Genomic DNA, 20,384 nt, shown 5'->3' on the forward strand with positions numbered 1-20,384 from the left:
TGGCAAAGAGGAAGGAAATTTTCGTCTAGAGAAATAATATTAGTAAAAGATGGAGATTCTGCCTTGAGTTTACAACATGGAGAAATAAATACAGCTTGTCCTAAAAAGATGCAGTTGTGATCTCCATACTAAGGCAAATTACACTTGCAAGTTGGAGTAATGCTCAGCTTTGCAGGAGCAGAAGAGACCCATGCTGTTCTAAAGGATGAACGAGAGGGAGAAGCAATCAGCAATGTTTGGTATCCATGCTCAGGGCCAAAGGGAGCAAATTAGGGAAAAATCTCAAATTACTACTTTGTAAGCGGTCGCAAAGTCCAGGAGAAGGCTGACATCAGGAGCAAACCAGCCCAATCCCCACACTGTGACCACTTGTACAAAGCAGGGGATATGAGTCCTGTGGCAGCTCTGTGGGAAATGGTTTTCCCAGACCACTTCCATCTTTGAGATTTCTCCCTTTCACACCAGAACAAATCTGTGACCTCTAGAAGATCTTCTCAGACCTCTGAGAGCCACACATCTTAGAAGGGTCAATAATCTGGTGGACAGGGTCTCCATGCTGGACAAAGATGACCAAAGTTCAAGTCCTTTGTTGATTCCCATCAGGGGCTGGATCTCAGGTTTTCCCTGTGCCAAGCAAGTCCCAGACTGTTGGCTGTCCTGGGCAGGGCAAGATTAGTCAGCTAAAAGAATATGACCTTATATATAGACTTTCTGTGAAAAGCACAGAAAATTGAAACCTGAGGCAGCTAGAAGGAAAACTAGTGCAGCTTGGAGAAATTTTAGTTTGGAGAGACTCTCTTTTATGGATTGGTGAAACAAATTGTGTTTCTACAGCCCACATGATCTTCAGGAGGATGAAACAGTTATGTGCGAACAAAAAAGCATCAAATTTACCAAGAAAAGAAAGATGACCACTTCTGTAGTAGGCAGCTCCAGGAAAATGGAAAGCAAGGGAAAGAATATGAGCTATACACTGGAAAACTCCAGAGAATAAAAGAAAATAACATGAAAAGAAACTAAAAAGAGAAAGAATATGAAACTTTAAAATTAATGAAAAAAGTAAAATTATGAAAGACGTCTCCGCAGGAAAATGGGCAGAGGTGGTGACTTAGGGGAAGTTCAGAGGGTTTCATCTGTAAACAAATGTAAGAGATTTCAGAAAGTAAAAAAGGAACTAATAGTAGCAGCAGGAGATACACAGAGAGGAGTGTTTCAACATCACAGGCACAATCAAATCAGAGCAAGGAAGTGAAAGTCCGAGAGGATGGGTGATCAGGGAGGGGAGCGATGTAGCAGATAATGACATACAAGGTTTCAGATGTTAGCCTGGCAAAACTGAGATATGGGGTCTTGCAGAGACTGATGAGTTCATCTGCATGTCAGACCTGTGCTGCAGTAAGCATCACTTTCATTGTTACCAAAAATCAGCTCCCAGGGACTGTAACCGCATGCCCTGCCTGGGAAAACTACTGTCAATTTACAGGATCAAGTTACTACTGAAAACAGTTGGAAGAGCTTTAGGAGGTCTCCTAGTTCATTGTCCTGCTCAGACAAAATTATCTGTGCCTTGTTCATTCCTGACAGATGTTTGTCTGGTCCGTATAAGTTTCCTTATATATTTGTATCCAAATTAAATCACTGCTGTGGCGAGACTGCATCAATTTTTTATAAATAAATCTGTTCAAAACCTACATCTAGCTCTGCCCAGAAAGTTGTCATCTCTACAGGCTGAGTGAGGAGCCAAGTCTCTCCCACTGGGCTGCAGGAGGCTGACCCTATTTCTTTGCGGATGGGAATGAAGCTGTACATACTGAATAGTGTTGTGTTAAGTACAGTTTTGTTCCTTGCAACATGTATTTAATTCACTTGCACACACTCAGCTTACAAAGAACAAGCTGAAGGTCTCTGTGCTGTAAAAAAAAAAAAAAAAGTAATTTTATTTTTTTTAAGTAAATAGTGGTTTAAAAGTGCTCCGATTTAATGATTAAATCTGAATGTGAGAGTGGATGGCTCCGCGTTACTCAGTGCTGGAGAACAATCAGCAGCTACACACCACAGCGCTGGGCAGAGGGAACAGCGGTGGCATGGTGCAGCTTCTCCTCCAGCCTCTGCTAGATGCACTGTTACCACCTCACCTGCTTTGTTCCACTAGCACTTCTAAGCCTCTCCAAATACTCTGCTACCCAGTTGTGGGGACCGTGGGACAGATTTCCATAGGGTGCCACAGCTGAAAAGGGTCTGGACAATGTCAGGATGGAATCAGGGAAGGCTCTGGGGCATGACTCAGCCTAGCTGGTGCGGCTACCACCACTCACCACACTTTCACCAATACTGTCCCACAGCAGCAGCTATTCAACCTGACCCAGTGCTAAGTCTTGTGTAACCAGCCGCAGCAGAAAAAGTTCACGCTGAGCAACACCACACTGCAGTTGCCAAATGTTTATTGTACAAGCCTGGACTAACCATAACAGGAACCCAGCTTGGCCAAAGCCAGAAGAAAAAGACGCTTAGCTTGGGATGGAAGCCAAATCCATTATTTTGTAAACAAGCATGGTACTCTTCCTAAAAATGGAGGTCAGATGCTCATTTGGTGTAAATGGGTATGGCTTAAACTGATCTCAAAGAGCAGGTCAGGAGAAGCAGCCAAGCACTAAAAGTCACTTTATAATGGCTGCCCTGGCTGTTTAGTGCTGTTCAAAAGGCCAAGCCCAACCTCCCCAGGCTCTTCACCTCCACTGACTGCAGGACCAGTCCTGTACCAGGACATCTGCCTTTCCATTCCTGGCATTGACTGTAACAATAAGCTATAATGGCAGTGTATCAGCAGCTGGATAGCAAAATGCCTTAAAAAGGATCAAGACTTCTGCCATGGGAGGAATGCCCCAAAAGATGATTGAGACCTCCCTGTGTAGTTTGTTGCTTTACCCATGGCAGTAGAAAATCAACATAGGTAGATGACCTACATCAGATGAGATGACTCTCCATCAAGCTGCTCCTGAAGGCTACCAGGGAGGTGGCAGAAGCTGGAAAGAACCTCAGATGCCTGGTGGGAAGAGAGGCAGGGGAAGGAGACAGTGGAAGAAGAGCCAAGCTGTTGTTCTGATGTGACTCATTCATTTTCCACTTGAGTTTGTGATTGTTCTTACAGACAAAAAAAAAAAAAAAGAAAGACCAAGACTGCTTTGGGGCCTTATTTTAAATTTTTCTGACACAAACAGAGCTTTTCTTCATCTTTTCTGTCCTTCACCTGGCGTTTTGTTTTTTAGAATGGGAAAGCGGATGTTTCTCTCCTGGTTTTATCCCATCTGATAGATACAGATGATACGGTAACATTTGTTCACATTTATGCAAAATATAATGACCCAAAACTCGATTTTTTATTCTATTAAGCCACAAATCTGGAATCTGGACTAAACCACACTCTGAACGGAAGACTATCTCAAAGACTTGCCTTTCTAACTTACTTTTAGGGGATTTGGGTACATTTACTAGCATTCTTTTTTTGATTTTTTTTTTTAGCTGTAATAATATCAATGTGATAGGAAGTTATGCATTATGTTAGGAAAAATAAACAAACACTCTAGCAATCTGCTTTAACTGTGGTCTTTTACATTTCTTTAGACTTTTATTTAGTTATCAGGAAAAATGTTATATGGAAGCCCTTTTTTTACTTCCTCTGTACAATCCAATATTTTATATACCTTTATTATATCCATTCATCTTCATATCCTTTTTAAGCCAAGCAACACTGCTCTGCTGACTTTCTCCTCTGCTGCAGGTCTTGCCTGACTTTCAGACTTTCCCATTCCTCTCCATGGAGCCATTCTGTTTCTGCAATACTTGAGAGAGTCCCTGGCAAATGCCTGTTACTTTTATTAAATTCTCACCGCTTCCTGACTAAAGATTTATATGGCTTTTTACCCCATCCATAACACAGTCCTTTATATGTGTTTTTCTGAGACACATGGAGAAAGCCGGTGTTTATTTCTGTAAATGGAGATCTGAGTCTCTATCAAAAGAAAAATGGCAAAGAATCACCCCCCCTACACCCCCCACCCTCCCCCCCCACGCCCCCCCACCAGATTAATTTCAGCAAGAGCAAAGGGAAAACCTGGCAGATGGAGTTTTTCTCCCTCTGAGGCATTTTCGCTAATTTACATCCTTGTTTCAGAGCTAAAGGCTCCCACTGAAAGGCAGCCATGTGTTCCTTTTAAACAGGTAGATTTGATTAAAGGCTGGACTTCTGGGGCATGATCCTGCCGCCTCCGTACAATCAGTCCTACCAAGGATAATGAGATTACTCGCAGGAGTAAAGCACTGTAGAACCGAACCCTGGAGTCTCACCAATTAATAGGAGAATTTTCTCCTCTTTTCCCTTCCGCCCCTTTCTTTATTGCCCTTAAAATGCCAGGGGAGCTTCAGAGTTATAGCAATTATTGTTATGGAGAACAGGGCATAAAATGAACTGTTATTGCCTTTAAAAGAGCTGGAATCTCTTTACCTTTCAAGAGTAGGGCATAAAAATCTGTATGCAAATGGATAAATATAAATGCAAATATAATCTACACCAGGAAAAGCTGTTTTTCCCTGAGCTAAGGAAGCATAACGATAATCAGGCTCCCAACTGTAAACGGTGCTCAGTGTTTTGTAAGGGCTGTGAAAAAATGAGGCAAGGGTTTAATCCACTTTCTCCTCTGGTTGGAGGAAACAGGTGTGGCTCCATTTGTAGGTAGCTTATTATTTTTCATGAATATATTACAGTCACTCTTTGCATATTTCAAGTGGTAGCACATTTTCCTGCTCAGGAATATTCAGTGGCTACAGGACATCATGGACTAAGAGGTTTAACTGTGCTGCTTTGCTCAACTTAGATAGTTCACAGGGATTTGAAGAGGCAGTAAAACATCATTAGGCAGACAAAGGTTTCCAAGGGCATGGAAGATGAGTGCATCCTTTGTTTGCCAATAGACAAACAAGAGGGGAATTAAAAGGCAGAGTTTCTTGTTGAAGGTCCCACCTTGCAACAGATACATATCCCATGGGGAAAGCTTCCAGGAGATGCCTGTCCCTGGCCCATGTGGGGCAAGTGGTGTTCATATGGCTGAGACCTTGTCAGTGATGGAGCTCCCTGAAGAAACATTGGCATTAATTCACGATTCTGCACTGAGACAAATGGTGAATGAACAATGACAGCATCGAGTATGTAGCTTGGGTGAGACACACAGCCATAAACACTCACACCTGAGTGAGTGCTGGACCAACAAGAGCCATGTTAGTCCAGCACAACCGGAGTAAAAGCACTGGTGTGAACACTACAGTTTTGCATGTCTTGGTTCCTGTGGCCCTGAGAAGCTGTGTTGAAACAAAACCACTGAATACCACTGATCACTGTGACTTTAACACTGGGGGAAAGAGAAATGAGGTGCAGTGTGCTCTGGTCTGGGTCAGAAGGGGAGCACATGGAGCAGTCTGGGGGAAGTTGGTGATCCCAAGGGAAAAAGAGAGAAAGGGGAGGGAACCATTAAGTGACCCCCAAGTGTGCATTGTGTCCCAATGTTCAGCTTGATACCTGTGGCAAGTTGATGGGAGTGAAGCCAACTTAATGAAACAAGAAAGTAAAGAAAGCAAGAGGCATGGAAAATAAAGACAGTAGGTCATGGGGAAGGAAAGGAACCAAAATGACTCGGAGCACACCAAACTTCTTAAAATGACAAATGGAAAGACAAGTAAAATTCAGTTGCAAACAACAGTCTGGGAGAAGCTATGAGTTCAGCAAAGGAGACAGGTTTAAATCCCCCCAGGATGTGACAATTTATTGGCAGAACAGAGAACACATTAAAAAGTCCCTAGTGAAACTAAAATTAAAGGGGATTATTTTGCTGCAGCGTTCACAAAAGGACAACAGGGAAACAAATGTACATTTCCTACGAGGTGTAAAGGTCAGAAAAGAGACATGAAGAGATGAACAAGAAATCGAAACTGCTAGAGATTTGATTGTAGCAATAGGATTGTTGCCAGCATTGAGAAGAATGGTAAACTTCTAAGGCAAATTTGGCAAGAAACTGATGAGTCAGGAGAGAGCAATGCAAGTAGGACACAGTGGTGAACTTGACTTCAGTATTATATTAGGTGGGAAGAAATGCAATGCACAAGGTATTTTAATCTGGCATAGAACAGTGTGCCATCCGGCCAATACTAAATGTGGGATGAAAAGAAAACATTAAACAAAATTAAGAGTCAAGAAGAAAACCCAGAAAGTTTCTTCAAATTTAATGGAAGTTTTAGTAGAGCTGTATTATCATAGAATCACAGAACGATCTGGTTAAAGATTGTCTAGTCCACCCCTCTTGCCACAGACAGGGACATCTTTCACTAGGTCAGGTTGCTCAAAGCCCGTCCAACCTGGCCTTGAACAGTTCCAGGGATGGGGCATCCACAGCTTCTTTGGCAATCTGTTCCAGTGTCTCACCTCCCTCATAGTAAAAAATGTCTTTCTTATGTCCAGTCTAAATTGTCCTCTCTCCGTTTAAAGCCATTACCCTTTGTCCTGTCACTACAGGCCCTTGTAAAAAGTCTTTCCCTGTCTTTCTTATGAGAAAGACGGGGAGGGAAGATGGGTGCTGGGTGAAGGTGAATGCTCCTGATGCCAGCTGGCTCTACCGCATCCCAGCTGGAAGAGTGGCAGGGAACCAGCAGGGTAACAGCCAGGAAAAAACACGGTATCAGGAAGAAGGTGCCCAGGAGAAGCACTGGTGGATGGGAGGGATACCAGTGGCCTGAAAAAATCAGCTGTAAAGAAAGCTTGGAAAGAATGCATAAGGGACAAATGTCCTGGGAACCAAAATGGCTCAGTATGGCTCTCTGCACGCGTTGATAAGCCTCTTGTGTCCGAAGCAGGTGGAGAACAGTGTATGTCCACAGCAAGGGAACCAGCTGGGACACAACAGGCAGGGTGCATTGGCAAGGGGAACCATTTCAAGGCCCAGAGGAAACCCTTACAAAGACACACACAGCAGGCAAACAGCTCTTGTATGAAATTGGACATAAACAGCCTGGAAGAAACAATTGGTGAACTGGGGCAAGTGAGACCAAGAAGATCGTTATTGAGTGCGGCATATAAAAAAAAGGCCCTAATGTTGTGAGCCATTCCACCTGGGCAGGCCCCTAAACTCTCTCAAAACATTACTGATTTCGGTGATGCTCCGTATCTCTGCTGGCATCAATCAGAAATGAGTAGGATGAGCAGGAAGGTGCTTATACAATTCAGTACCTCACTTTTCCCTGCAGCACGCCAAGATCCAAACCAAGAAGAGCAGCTTCTCCATGGGCCCTCATTTGATATCCTGGCCAGGGTACAGATGTATGGTTAGAGATGGGGGAAATCTTAGTGAAAGCCCCAAAATCATCAGCAAAGTTTTCAACAGTAGTTGGAGAAATTACTCACTGGTGATTCACAAATTCTATGGCCAGAAGACGCCCCTGATCACCCCCTCTGACTTCCTGCAAAACAGACAACTAAAACCTCACTTTGCATCAGGCTTTTCATTGTTAGCTGGTCTAGAACATCTCATTTAGACTGAGGTCAAAGCCTTTAGCAACAGAAATAATCCACCTGCATGTAGGTGTCTGTAATGTCACCTGGTGGTCCCTTGACATTCGGTGGAGATATGGTCAATACAGCAAATGCAGCTTGGGAGCTTAATTCACTTAATCTTAAATTAGATGCCTGCCTTTGTTTGAGTGAATCACACCTTAAACTTCATTAACTCTGCTGACTGGATCCTCACCAAAAGGAAACAAGACAGAGAGTCCTGAGAAGTAGATGCACTGCGGGCACCCAAATCTGGGTGAGATAGATCCCAGCCCAAGAATCCAAGGGTCCAAAGCACCCTTAAATCTGTTAAGATTGTTAATTTCATTCTCAGTGTGTAGATAAATCACACTAGAAATGAGGTATAATTTTTCTGTCTTCAGCTTCCAACCACTGACTTTGTAATGTCATTGCCTACTTAACTGAAGAGCTGTTCACAATTAAATTACTCTGCTGTTATACCCTCCTTTTTTCTGGATCAACAGAGCTCATTATGGGCTAGATCTGTTATCACTGAAGACTAGATAATCATGCCAGATCAGATCAAATAGTTCCATTAACTGGGAAAGAAGGATCTAAAAGACTCTGTGAACCAAATGTTCTATAAAAGGGGTTTGGTTTGCCTCTTCTCTATCTTTTTATCCCTCTCAAAAGAAAAAAAATACAGTGAACAAACCCACGCCCCACAAACCCCTCAAACCTCTTGTACTTCCAAAGCAAATATAAAAATAGATAAAATTGGATATTGATAGATAAAGCAGCATTTCAGTTTCTGTCATGGGGAAGAAATGTGTAAGAAGTGAACAACACAGTAAAAGAATTTCCCCTATTTCTTTATCCCGGTGGACTTCCTCTTGGATAGCTTAACAGGTGGTGTGCTCATAGTGTGGTGGAGGCTCTGCCTCCAAGCAAACAGCAGCCAAAGGGAACAGCCATCAGGTGTTATTTTTCTCTCAGCCTCAGAACAGTTTCTTCCTAAAGATCAAATACAAACTTTAAATGAGCCAAACTCATTGCGCCTGGATCACAGAAGACACCGTGAAACCTACCTGTAAAAACTCACATTCCGTTATCACGCAAACCTATACTGCATGTTTGAGAAGAAAACTGCCCCTCTGATTTCTGTATTCATGCATAACATATCTGGAAAGGTGCAGCTTTCTTTTTTATTCATGTGTAACCTTCCTTTCTCACTAAAACTATTTTTATTCCAAAACCTATTTTTCACTTTTTTTGTTTTGTAAGCAGAATCCAAAGCGAGAGTGGGGGGGCAATGCTGCCAGAAAAGTGATACATCATGTTTCACACTGGTGAAGGATAAAATGAGCAACTCGGAAAACAAGGTTAGACTTGGTGCATCTGCACAGTTTGCTTAATAAAGCTGATGTCTGCTGTGCAGTTTCTCTTCCCCCATACCAGCTAGATGGAGCACAGACCAGCATTTCTCAGTGCAGGATCTTCTTGCTCATGATAACTGCTGAAACACAGCGTTGGCCAAGACCTCAAGAGGCCATCCAGCTCAGTCCCTGGGAGGATCAGGAATACCTAAACCATCTCTGACTGATTCTGATAGCAGGTGCCTCAAAGGTGCTTTGATGCTGTCCTGAAGGCTGTGGTAGAGCTGTGCCATGACAGCCCTATGGAGAAAGCAGAGATTGGGTCGCCCACACATTTTGGATTTAGAAGATGCACTTCACACCAGCCCTGAGGGCTCTGGGAACTGCATATTATCCTTCACAGCCTAAGGGCTTCCCTTACCTCCACCAGCTGATCTGCTCCGGGAACTCAAAGGGAAAAGGAAGCCGACCATATCTTCCCAGAGGGGTTTCCCAGTATGTACAAAGCCTTCCACGGGTAGAGAGGAAACCCAAGTAGCTCCACTGACCCTCACAGCCCCAGAGCTGAAGGATAGTAAGGATGGAGGGAAGGGTATATGCCTGAGGGACCACTGGCTGATAGATATTTCTTTTGAGCTCTTTTGAGCTATTTCCACAGCATTTGCTGTGGCTCCTTTACTGCTTCAGGCCCTGGGGGGAAACTTGGTCATTAGAAAATCAAAGCAAGAATCCAGCACCTTCAAAACCGTGCCCCTGAGGCCTGAAACATCCCTGACAGCTCCTTTCTTTTCTCCCTGGAAAATCCTTTCTACATAAAACAGCTATTTTCAGGTATGCCCAGGATGTCCATGTCACACTCCCAGGCAGGAGCATGTTAACGCTGTTCCAGCCTTGCTTCTAGCTTAAAGTCCCCATCTCCTTATCTGGCTGGCATCTGTACCAATGGGGTAGCAGAACTTCCCAGTTTTTGGGCACTTAACACATTAAAGGATCCTTTCAAACTCAAGTTTTATTGGTGGCCCTCCTAGGCTTTAATGGTCCATGCAGACAGTTATCTGATGCACTGTGAAAAAGAATGAATAAATAGAAAACATTAACACAGAGGTAAAAATTGGAAATTGAAAAGTTATCAGGGGAAAAAAAAACATCACCACAAAGCAGAAAAAAATCAGAAATAAAAACTTCTGGTTAATTAGGATGGCTCCATTCCACAACAATTTCATCAAAATAAGAAAGAAAACCTTGATGTTTTTGCACTTCAGGTCTGAATTCCAACAGCCACATTTAAAAAAAACCAAAACAAACAAAGCCCAAATCTCCCTGCTCCCCCCCACCCCCCCCAAACAAAACCCCAACAAAAATAAACTCAACAGCTAAAATCTGGACAAAAGTACTTTCTAATTCATGGCTATTGACAATTTGGATGCATTTAAATTTAAGACCACAATAAGCTATGTCTTCCATTCTTTTTTTTTTCTTCTTCATCTTTTTTTTTCTGAATTAATCACCAGTGCAGAGAGATGAAATTTCTTCTTTGCATATGTCAGTTCTGTGTTCCCTTCTTTTGGAAGAGGATTCTATTAGACTTCCTCCAAAAGCTGCCCTCATCCACTGTTCTTTCCAGTTCTTTCTCAGAACCAAACTAGTTTCTTGAATATGCAATAATCTTAATAATGTGAGATTAAGACAGCATTTCTGCAGCAGGTTTTCACTAAAATCTCTTTTAGATACCATCTATAAGTAATTCCTGCCCTATTTTCATTTCAACATTTCAAGCACTTCTACTCAAGCTCCGGTGTTCTGTGCGTTACTGTCTCTGGAAAATACTCTTACCCACTTACGGTTCCTCCTTGCCCCAATATACTATTTTAACTGTTGCCACCATCTCTGTTTAGTCCACTACAAGGCTTACCAGGTAAGCGAGTATGGAGGTGGGTTTGGAAAGGATACAGGCACCCAATTTACATGTGAGCCGGTAGAATTACCTTTCTGCTTAGTGATATCTCAAACTCCTTAAGCAACACGGGGCCTTCCTCTGATTATAAGCCAACATTATTTTAATTCAGTTATTTGTATTCAGCTATAGCCTTTGTTCTGGGAACACAGCCAACAAGTACTGAATACTTAGCGAGTATAATTAGAAAGGTAAGCAGCTTTCGAAGGTGGAACAAAATGAACACACACACAGAGTCATTATACGGGATGCATGAGGAGAAAGTTGAGGAGTGGAGGGCAAAGACTTGGACACACACAATAAAACCCCCACACCCTAAGCAATCTGTCTCTACAAAACTGACATCTCTGTCAAATGAATTCCATTCCCCTGATAATTTGGAGAAATGTTTGTTTGTGGAGTGGGTGGGTTGGACTCATGACCTGTTTGCTGAAGCAACAAAAGCTCTTGAAAAAGAGCCTTCCTAAGATCTGACAGGCTTTGGCCTTCAGCAAACAACACGTTCAAAATAAGCAAATAATGAGCAACCTTCATCGATGAACTGCCAGCACAGAATGCCTTCAGATCTCATAGAGCAATTCTTGCTTGGCTGTCCTTTGGGCCTTTTCTCATGGCCCCAAATAATCACGTGGGTTTTTTGCTCTCCAGTTTTCCTTTCAGCATTTGAGCCATTGCTACGTTTAACATTCAGTGCAGCTTCATAAAGAAACCAGCTTATCTCTGGCCAAATTGTTCCAGGTATTTACGTGCTACCTGGATCATGAGAAAATCAATAGGAATCAAGTACCTAAATATCTTTGAGGATGCAGACCACTGTTCCTCCTGAAATGCCCATCCATCTCCTTTCCCTCTAGCAGAGTAAAAGCACTACTTTTCTACTAGTAGTATGACACAGCCTTGCTGTTCAGCCACAAAGGTCTCCTCTGAGGAGCAGGGGTTTTGCATCTAACTGGAACAGGCTATGGTGACTACAACTGAGAAAACACGCTCAAAGTCAGAAGTGGCTGCAACCACCCAATCACTCCTGAGTGGTTTACATAAGTGGGCTTGCTCAGATTGGTCTTTTGGAGCAGCTGTTAGGCTCTGTCTTGGACACATCGGTCCCATCCCTAAACCATCAGACTGTCACCCACAGAGCTACCTACCAATTACCAGGAAAGAATCAAGTTGAAATCTGATGCAGAACCCACCAGAGGCTCTAGGCAAAGATTTCCACTAGCTTAAACTTCTCATTAGCTCCTAAGAAACCTCTTGTTGCCCATCTTAGTTGGCAAGTCAAATAGTGACCGAGCAAGCTGTGTTAGAAAAAGCCACTCTCCCACCAAAAGTCAGGGTTGAAACCTGCTGGGATTCAATATGAAGGTGTTTGCATTACTGTTTCCCACCATTTAGCATAGAAGTGACCCAAGAGTGTAGTCTCCAGGCCCTATCAGTGTAAGACACACACACGTGCATGAACTTCTCCAACCCACTCAGCTTTGCTGTTTCCAGAGCGGGGAGAAGCCATTTCACAGAGTGCATGCAATAAACCCTCCTCCTCCCGCAGCAGCCAAACATGCATTTCAGAGAGGAAGATCTGGAACCAGCCCTTGTTCTCATTTGAAATCTTACATCTGACATTAAAATCATGAGGCTTCATCATTCTAGCAAGTAAAGAGGATGAGCGGGTGTCACCTGAGGCTAAAGCCACTGTTTTTTTCTGGCCCAAATATGCTGGATTTGGGCTGACATAGCAGTGTTAACTCCAGCAGAATGAAAGATGCTCCATTAAAACTATATTCTTGTTAGCAGAATTTATTTTGCTAATGATCAGGGGACAGAAAGGAGAGGGCTAAATCACCAGCCAAAGCTTCACCTTCACCTTTACCAGAATAAACTGTGTTCCCAGTAGAAGAGCTCTGCGACAAGTACCCTACCTGGCAACATCTTCGAGCACCGATCTGGCATCAGCGTTTCAGAGGAACCAGGTGTTGGTTTGACCTGCATCAAGGGTTTGTTTTCCCTGACTTGGAACTTACTCCCTAGAGCTATCTTTGTTCTTAAACCACTGCCTGTGCCATGGCATCCCAGCTGCTTTTCTTGTTCTCTTTCACCTCCATCCACAAATAATTTTGCACAAACTGAAATTCCCCCACTCCACACCCAGTTTTGGCTTTTATTTTGGCTGATACCCATAACAGCCCGTTACGCCAAGCCTGAAATGAAGCACTAAAGTTGGGCCAAACTGAAGCAAGCCCAAGGCAACCTCATTCAGCATGGTGACCTTTCCATAGCTCAGGATCAGACCCAGGAATGACTGCTTTAGCTTCATGACCCTCACTATGGTCAAGCCATTCCCCTCAAATTAAGGTATTTTCAATATTCTTGCCTTCATCTCAGCCATCCTTTCAAAGCAAGTGTGTTCAAAGGGGACATGTTCTACCACCCTAAGTGGCTGCAGGACAGGTACAAGATATGTGACCAGCATACTTCGGATAAAAATCCCCATGCAACCACATAATCAATATACTGGTAGCATTTTGGGCCTCATGCAGACCATTTTCACCCTCAGACTTCCCATTTGGTCGATCTGGACCGGGTACTGGTCTCAAAGTCAGTTATACCATTGTCACCCCATTGCACCAAAACATTCAAAGTAAAATCAACAAAATATCCAACTCTAAGCAGAGATTTCACTCACCACTAACTTGGATCCAATACTTTTATTTGCATGCAGTGTTTATGTCTGAAAGACACTGGAAAAGGCAGTTTTGTTATGTCAGTCTTCTGGCTAATACTTTAATCACATAACCGTCCCTCTGCCCTTCGGTTGGAAGGGGAAGTCTTCACTTCCTGGCCTGGTATTTCTGCACATTTCTACTTCCTGCTTCATTTTTATTCCAGAGAGAGCTGGTTTTCAGCTCTGGACAAAATGACCTTTGCATATCTGTCTACAAAGAGATTTGAGATCTTTCTGGCTGGAAGTGACAGTGTGTATCTGCCGTCGCTACCAATGCTCTGATTTAAGTCAGGATTTAACTTGATTACCAAAACAACAAAAAAAACAAAAAAAAAAACCCAAACAAAAAAAACCCCAAACATGACAGCACTTACACTGCATCCAGAAATCATGTCTAGATTATACGGAACAGTACATCTGAACTCACTGTACCTTTGTCACACTGTAGCATCACCAATATTCATTGCTGTCCTGTGTGATACATCATGTCTTCCTGGTTAATTGTAATTTTTGATGGTATTTTTCTATTTATGAAGATGCTTTTTCTTGAGCTAAGGTCAGGTTATAATTTCTTTCAGTAAATCAGTTTTGAGCAAAAAGCACAGTTTGTGTTGGCCCCCTTATGCAGACAACATCTCCCTGATGTAAAGCAAGTCACGAAGCTGCAGTAACTTGCTCACAGTTTTGGCCTTGTCTGTGTTGCCTACAAAGTATGTTTTTCACACCAGGATTAATTAAGGCACATTAGTCATCTCCTGAAAGCTAACAACAGGGCAAAACCGTGCTAACACAATAGGTCTTCTCAACTGCATGGCAGAGTTGTACTTAAAACTGTGACTGGCCTGAACCTTGCTTGCTAGGGGACCTCATGGGCTCTTGCCCATTTCTTTTCTGCTTCAGAAAAACTCCTTTTCTAAGTAATAAGTATACAGCCTTAACTTTTAAGGTTTTTTTTCCAGTAAGTGGGTGTGAAGGTGGCAAAACATGAGTGTACAGTGCAGACATAGTTTTACATGTGATATGAGGGGATGTCAAGGTGCCAATCCAACCACAGATGATGCAGCAGCCCTACAGGTGGGCAGATGGGTTCTGTTCTGAGCCATTGAGGTTGCTCGGTCTCAAACTTGGCTCTGCATTTGCCCCTAGTTAACAACTGACAGTGAAAACCCATAACACTGGAGTATAACAATTTCTACTACACTTTCAGAGATGCAATCTTAAAAAGGTAATCAACAGCACTTTCTTCTTGCTGGGATGAATGACCAGAGAGAAACTAACAGCTGCTTGGCTACCACTGAAATTGAGATTTCATCAGGATTTAGGTTGCTGATGCTCAGTTTGACACTGAGCACTCTGTACTATCAGTTTGTGTAAGTAGATGCATATGAAACAGCTTCATAAGACAGCTTGGAACATCTGATTGTGGTGGTTTGTAAATGTCACCAAAATTTTCTGAAATGCTCAAAGTATGGTAAACCCATCAGTGGTCAGGGCCTTCAGCACATGTCAACTCCTGTCCAGAGGTTACACAAAACAGAGGAGGAGTAATTTCTTTATGGCAGGATTTTTCTGAAGGGCAGGCAAGAAAAGCAAGTCTGTGAACAGGAAAAGACACCCAATACAGACAGTCCAAAAGAAGGAAGGGGTGAAAAGTGGGAAAGCCCCCGAGCAGAAAAGCACAAACTGGAACTTGTGAAGGAAGGATACTCAGCACCAAAGGAAGTTTGGGAGGCAGAGAGGAACCAGATGACTCAGTTGCTTAGTGGAAGACAGCCCGTGAGACCAGGCAGGAAAGAAAAAAAGTCGTTTTGGCAAAGAGAGAGGCTTTGTGATTTGGATCAGACGCCATACAAAGGAAGAGAGGATGTTTTCCTTAGAGGGCTCTATCTCCTAAATTTCAAGGAAAAAACAGAAATAAATATGTACAAAGCACTGGAAAATGTGAAGAGTTCATGCTGATTTCTGCATGGCCTGTGGGAAATAAAACCCACAGCTTGATGCAGGACCATTTTATTATCTGAAGACTCTTTAAAGGGCCAACTTCACTATCTGTTGTCATCTTAGGGTGCTCCTTCAAATGCTAATTATTGGATGAAGACTGGAGGATGGAAGAAAAGACGTTTGCACGTAGACAAGAAATGAAATGGCATAGGAAAGAGACAAACCAGCTGGTTTAAAGAAAATAAACCCAAACGCAGTAATTCAAAAGAGAAAAAGCCCTGGCTTTAGCTACTCGAAATGTATGTTTCCAACTTCAGCCTGCAGCATCCTCTACAAGGGTATTCTGTGGAGTTTCTGAAAGTGTCTGTTTGTCTTGGAAGCTGAGCAGCAACTTGCCATGTCAAATGTGTAACACTCCTTAGCTTATAAATATGCAAAACTAATATAACACAGGTATGATGCTCTGTTGCTGTCTGAAAACTTAGCTGTACTCAAGGGTGATTCAATCTGCATTCATTGCATCTGCAGGAACAATCCATTTGTTGGATGTTTTCCATGTTCATGATAACCTCTGAGAAACTGAAAATGAACTGCCATCGAATAGAGATGACTTCTCAGGAAGGTTTGCCACTTTAGCTGTAATCTTACAAGCAAAGCAGAATCACTAACCCTCCAAGAATCAATACAGCTATGCTAGTGCAAAATTTTTTATAATAGTTCTGTTTAGACCGTATCTACAATGCAGCCTTTGGAAAGCCTCAGTACGGGTGTGCTAGGCTGCAGTGTGTGACAGATATAACTAAGCTGGCGAAAGTACCCAGCCTAAACTGATTTCCAAACAGCTGTGCTTTAAGCTGCACAGAATACTCCACCAAGATACCCGGGTGAAAGAGGAGTTTTGCCCATAAAATCTGCACCCCCTTTCCTATGCCAGAAATACGCTCCTGGAAACGACCTGACCTTCTTCTGGTGTAAAACATTTTTTTACCCGTATAGGTCTTATTTGTGCTGACAAAACCCCTTATGATACAAGATCATAGAAGCACATCCTTTTAGATACCCTATGTGCATGGTAATTAGCTGTGTCTTCAGCTCCCTCCCTTCACCATCTCAGGTCAGCTGGAGATGAGCTTAGCGGGTAGGTCTGCAGGCTCAATACCTTCAAACAGGGGAGAGTGCCAAGCAGGGTACCCACCAAAATATCTGCTCATACTCTACTGGCACTTGTGCATTTGCATAATGTAGAGTCCACCAGGATACATGAAACAGCCTCAATTCTGTGTGGTTAATAAATAGATAGCAATCAATTAATCAATAGATTAACCCTGCTGATTTTAGAAGAAATAATTTTGTCTGAGAGGTGAGTAAATACCAGCAGGAAACCATGACAAATACCTCAGAAAGGTAACGTCTTCTACAGACACAACTGATCTGGAAGGATATCTGTCCAGCCCTCACCAGTTCTTCCCCTCTCTTTCCATGTCAGACCCATGTGTTATCACTGCTGGTGTTTCCTTTTAGCCTTCTTTCCCACGAATACGAGGCTTATGTAGTCACACTGCGTAAGACTGGGTCTACCTGTATGCTGGCCTTTCCTTCCCAGCAATAACTTTAAAGCACACTTTCAGGTAAAAAATTAATAAATACATTGATAGAGAGATGGAAGACTCAAAGACACAAAAGTCATGCAAATAGGAGGGTGAGGAAGAAGAATAAAAATCACATAAAGAAAAAACCTATATTGTGTCTTGTTTGGGACCACCACCACATTATAAGAGGTAGATAAACTGGAAGGCATCCAAGTGAAGAGCACTAAGATGGTGAGGGCACTGAAGCTCATAAGGTATAAGGACAGGCTGGGGCAGCTGACTTTGTTCAACCAGGAGAGAAGAAAGCTAAGGGAAGGGGTATCAAGTTGCTGTTTTCTACTGTCTGATGGAAGGAAAACAGGGAAAATGGAACTAGCCCCTTTTGAGAGATGCACGGTGCAAGGACAAGAAGAAACATCTGCAACTTGCAATGGGGGCTATTCCAGCTGGACAAAAGAAAATAGTTTCACCTTCAGAGGAGTTCAGTGCTGGGATAAGACCCCTGAGAGGGTGGGCACTTTCCAACCTTGGAGATTTCCAAACCTGGCTGAATGAGACCCCAAAAAACCTGATCTAACTCCAGAGTTAGTCCTGCTCTGACCATGATGCTGGGTTAGAAACCTTGAGGAGACCCTTCCCACCTAAATCATCCTGTGATTCAGCTATCATTAGACACCAGAGAGACCACACAAAAATTCAACCTCAAGATACAAATCTATAGGAAATAAAACTTCCTTGGCTTTGCTACACATGGAACTATCTGAGCTTTTCAGTACTGGTTTTCTCTTGGTTTGCCTTTATTAAGAGGAAGTTATATTAAAGCAGTAGCGTGGAAAATAAAGAATGGAAATATGTGATCAGTTTTCCCTTCAATAGGCAGAAAAAGAAAATGCATCTTTAATCATAGTGAAAATCTGCTGCTTAAAAGATGAAAGGAATCTTGATGTACAGCTTTGAGTCCTGGAGACAATAGGTAAGCCTATGGAAAATTAGGTGTGTGCCTTCATTTCCAGTGCAGGAAAGAAAACTGTAACAGCCAGGTAGCAGACCTATGTGCTCTGTGCCCAGAATGGTTTTTCTCTCTCTGTCTCATCAGATGGGCCCATTGCCTCAGTTTCCCCTCTGAAATCACTGCCCTTAGCTTTGGGTGATCCAAAATGTGATGCCATACCACTCTGGACAAACTGTATGATACCGCTTTTGCCACAGGAAAAACAGTTGCTGAGCAGAAACACTAAGGAAAACCCCTGACTTTACACTTCCCCAGCTAGATAGACCTTTACATATGGTAGGATGTCAGACTTTGAGCCACGAGGACAGAGAATAGAAGTGAGGCAAATCCATAGCCCTCTCCTGGCTCTTCCAGATGAAAACAATTGCACTCAGAGCCTCATGGGTTCTTGTGGAGTATCCAAAATCTCATCCATCTAGAAAGAACAGGGTACAGTTAGACTCCTAGAATGGAGGCTAAAGCTCAGGATAAAGCCCTGAGCAGCCCAGTCTTGGAGCTGCCCCTGCTTTGAGCAAGAATCTGGACCAGAGACCGCTGAAGACCCCTTCCAACCCAACTCATCTTATGATCATATAAGCATTTACTCAAGAACTTTAACACTAAACTGATGCCCATCTAGTTGTCTTGTACATCTCCATTCCTCTGCATTCACCAGCCTCAGAAGAAAAGATAAATAAAAGTTTCAACCAAATGTGGGTTTGAGGTATCTTTTTTTAACCAGCAAAAAATATAAATTGGGGTTGGCAACTCCTTTTTTATAAGTTTCTAGCTAACCCACTGAATTGCTTTAGTTCAAAAAATTACACACACACACACACACCCCACTCTGGAACCATTTCATTTAGGGATTTTTATTCAGAAAACATATCATCTTCAGACAGGATTTTTAACAGCCTTTAATTATTTTAATTGAGAATGATTCAAAATTGCTTTGTTTCACTTGTTTGGACCTAACAAGATGTTTTTAGTCCTCTCCCAAAGTTTGTTTATATAGAGGCAAGGACTCCATTCCCCACTTTTTAAGGTGTGTGCTGGGGCTGCTCACCAAAACTTTTTTTTTTTGTCAGTGTGAAACAAATGTTGGTCACAGACTTTGAAAGAGCAGTCAGACCAAGAAGGGTTTGTGCCCTGTGCCCTGAGCAGCTTGTGCTTTCCTATGTCTCCTGACCATTTCCAGCTTGTCATGGGTTCTCTCCACCTTGGCCATTTCAGCACAGCAACGCTCCTAGGGCTGTATGTCGTCCCAGCTTTCTTACAAAGCTCCCCAAGGTAATTGATCTGGAGCAACCAAACAGTACCTGCTATAGCTCCAGATCTGCTCTCCCAGAAAGCCTCCTCACCAGCATCTTGGTGGGGAAAAGGAGGCTGCTGCTATTGCACACCACACCCCAGCTCCTGCATGGAGCTAACAGCAGGACCAGATGATGCAGGGCCTGGAAGGGGACCAAACCCTGAAATCCTGACATAATCCTGGGGGGATGGCTGAGCAGAGACGGTTACACAACATGCTGCAAAAGTATTGGACATTGACTGCGCTAATAGCACTTCCATTACCTCTCCAGAGAAAGTATTCCATTTGTCAGTCTGGAAGAGGGAGAGGTCAGTGTCCCTGAGACAGGAAGACCAAAGACAGTCTGTGTTGTTAGCTAAGACTTGAACTTGCTCAAAGAAAGCCTCTCGTGTCAATTTTCATGCATTGGTTAAGATGTTTGCATTAGGTGAGAGACTGACTACAGCTAGGCAGCTTGCAAGGGACAACAACTCCGAGGCAAGACATTATGACTCCTCAAAATTTTGCTGAAAAAGCCACATGCTGAAACCCAGTCAGCTGGTGTGCCTTCCCACCTAGAAAATAAACGTGAGCAATCTTATATAATTATAATAATTAGCATTTGTAGTATGATGATGCTTTGATGCAACTCATTTTATGTGGCTTTTTATCATTGTTCTTTAATTAAAAAGATCTCCAGCTATTGAGATCAGCACGAGTGCGTCACACCCAAATGAGTGAGAAAGCAACTTTACCCCAGATCCTAAAAATAAGGTTTGTTCAGAATTTGGATACCCCTGAAGCTGGCAGTGCTTGTAGCTAGGGTTTTGGTTCACACTCGCGCTCCTAGGTACTAGCCTATGCTTGGCAGATAAGGAAAAGGAGCAAAGCCAGTAAGTTTCCTAAAGCCACAGCTGGAGCTGAGATCCGCCGTGCTGGGTCTCGGCATGCTGCCAGATCTGACAGACTGT

At 42.9% G+C, this 20,384-nt stretch overlaps 1 long non-coding RNA gene across 1 annotated transcript in view; it reads right to left on the reverse strand.

Moving 5' to 3' along the window:
- Window positions 1–10,222: 10,222 nt before the first annotated feature.
- Window positions 10,223–20,384, reverse strand: part of LOC129735531 (uncharacterized) — a 28,111-nt gene continuing 17,949 nt past the window's right edge. Inside the window, exon 3 of the long non-coding RNA XR_008731222.1 lies at window positions 10,223–19,988. This is a non-coding gene — a long non-coding RNA (uncharacterized LOC129735531). The remainder of the gene's footprint in view (window positions 19,989–20,384) is intronic.

Source organism: Falco cherrug, chromosome 3, assembly GCF_023634085.1.
Source record: "Falco cherrug isolate bFalChe1 chromosome 3, bFalChe1.pri, whole genome shotgun sequence".
Lineage (NCBI taxonomy): Eukaryota > Metazoa > Chordata > Aves > Falconiformes > Falconidae > Falco > Falco cherrug.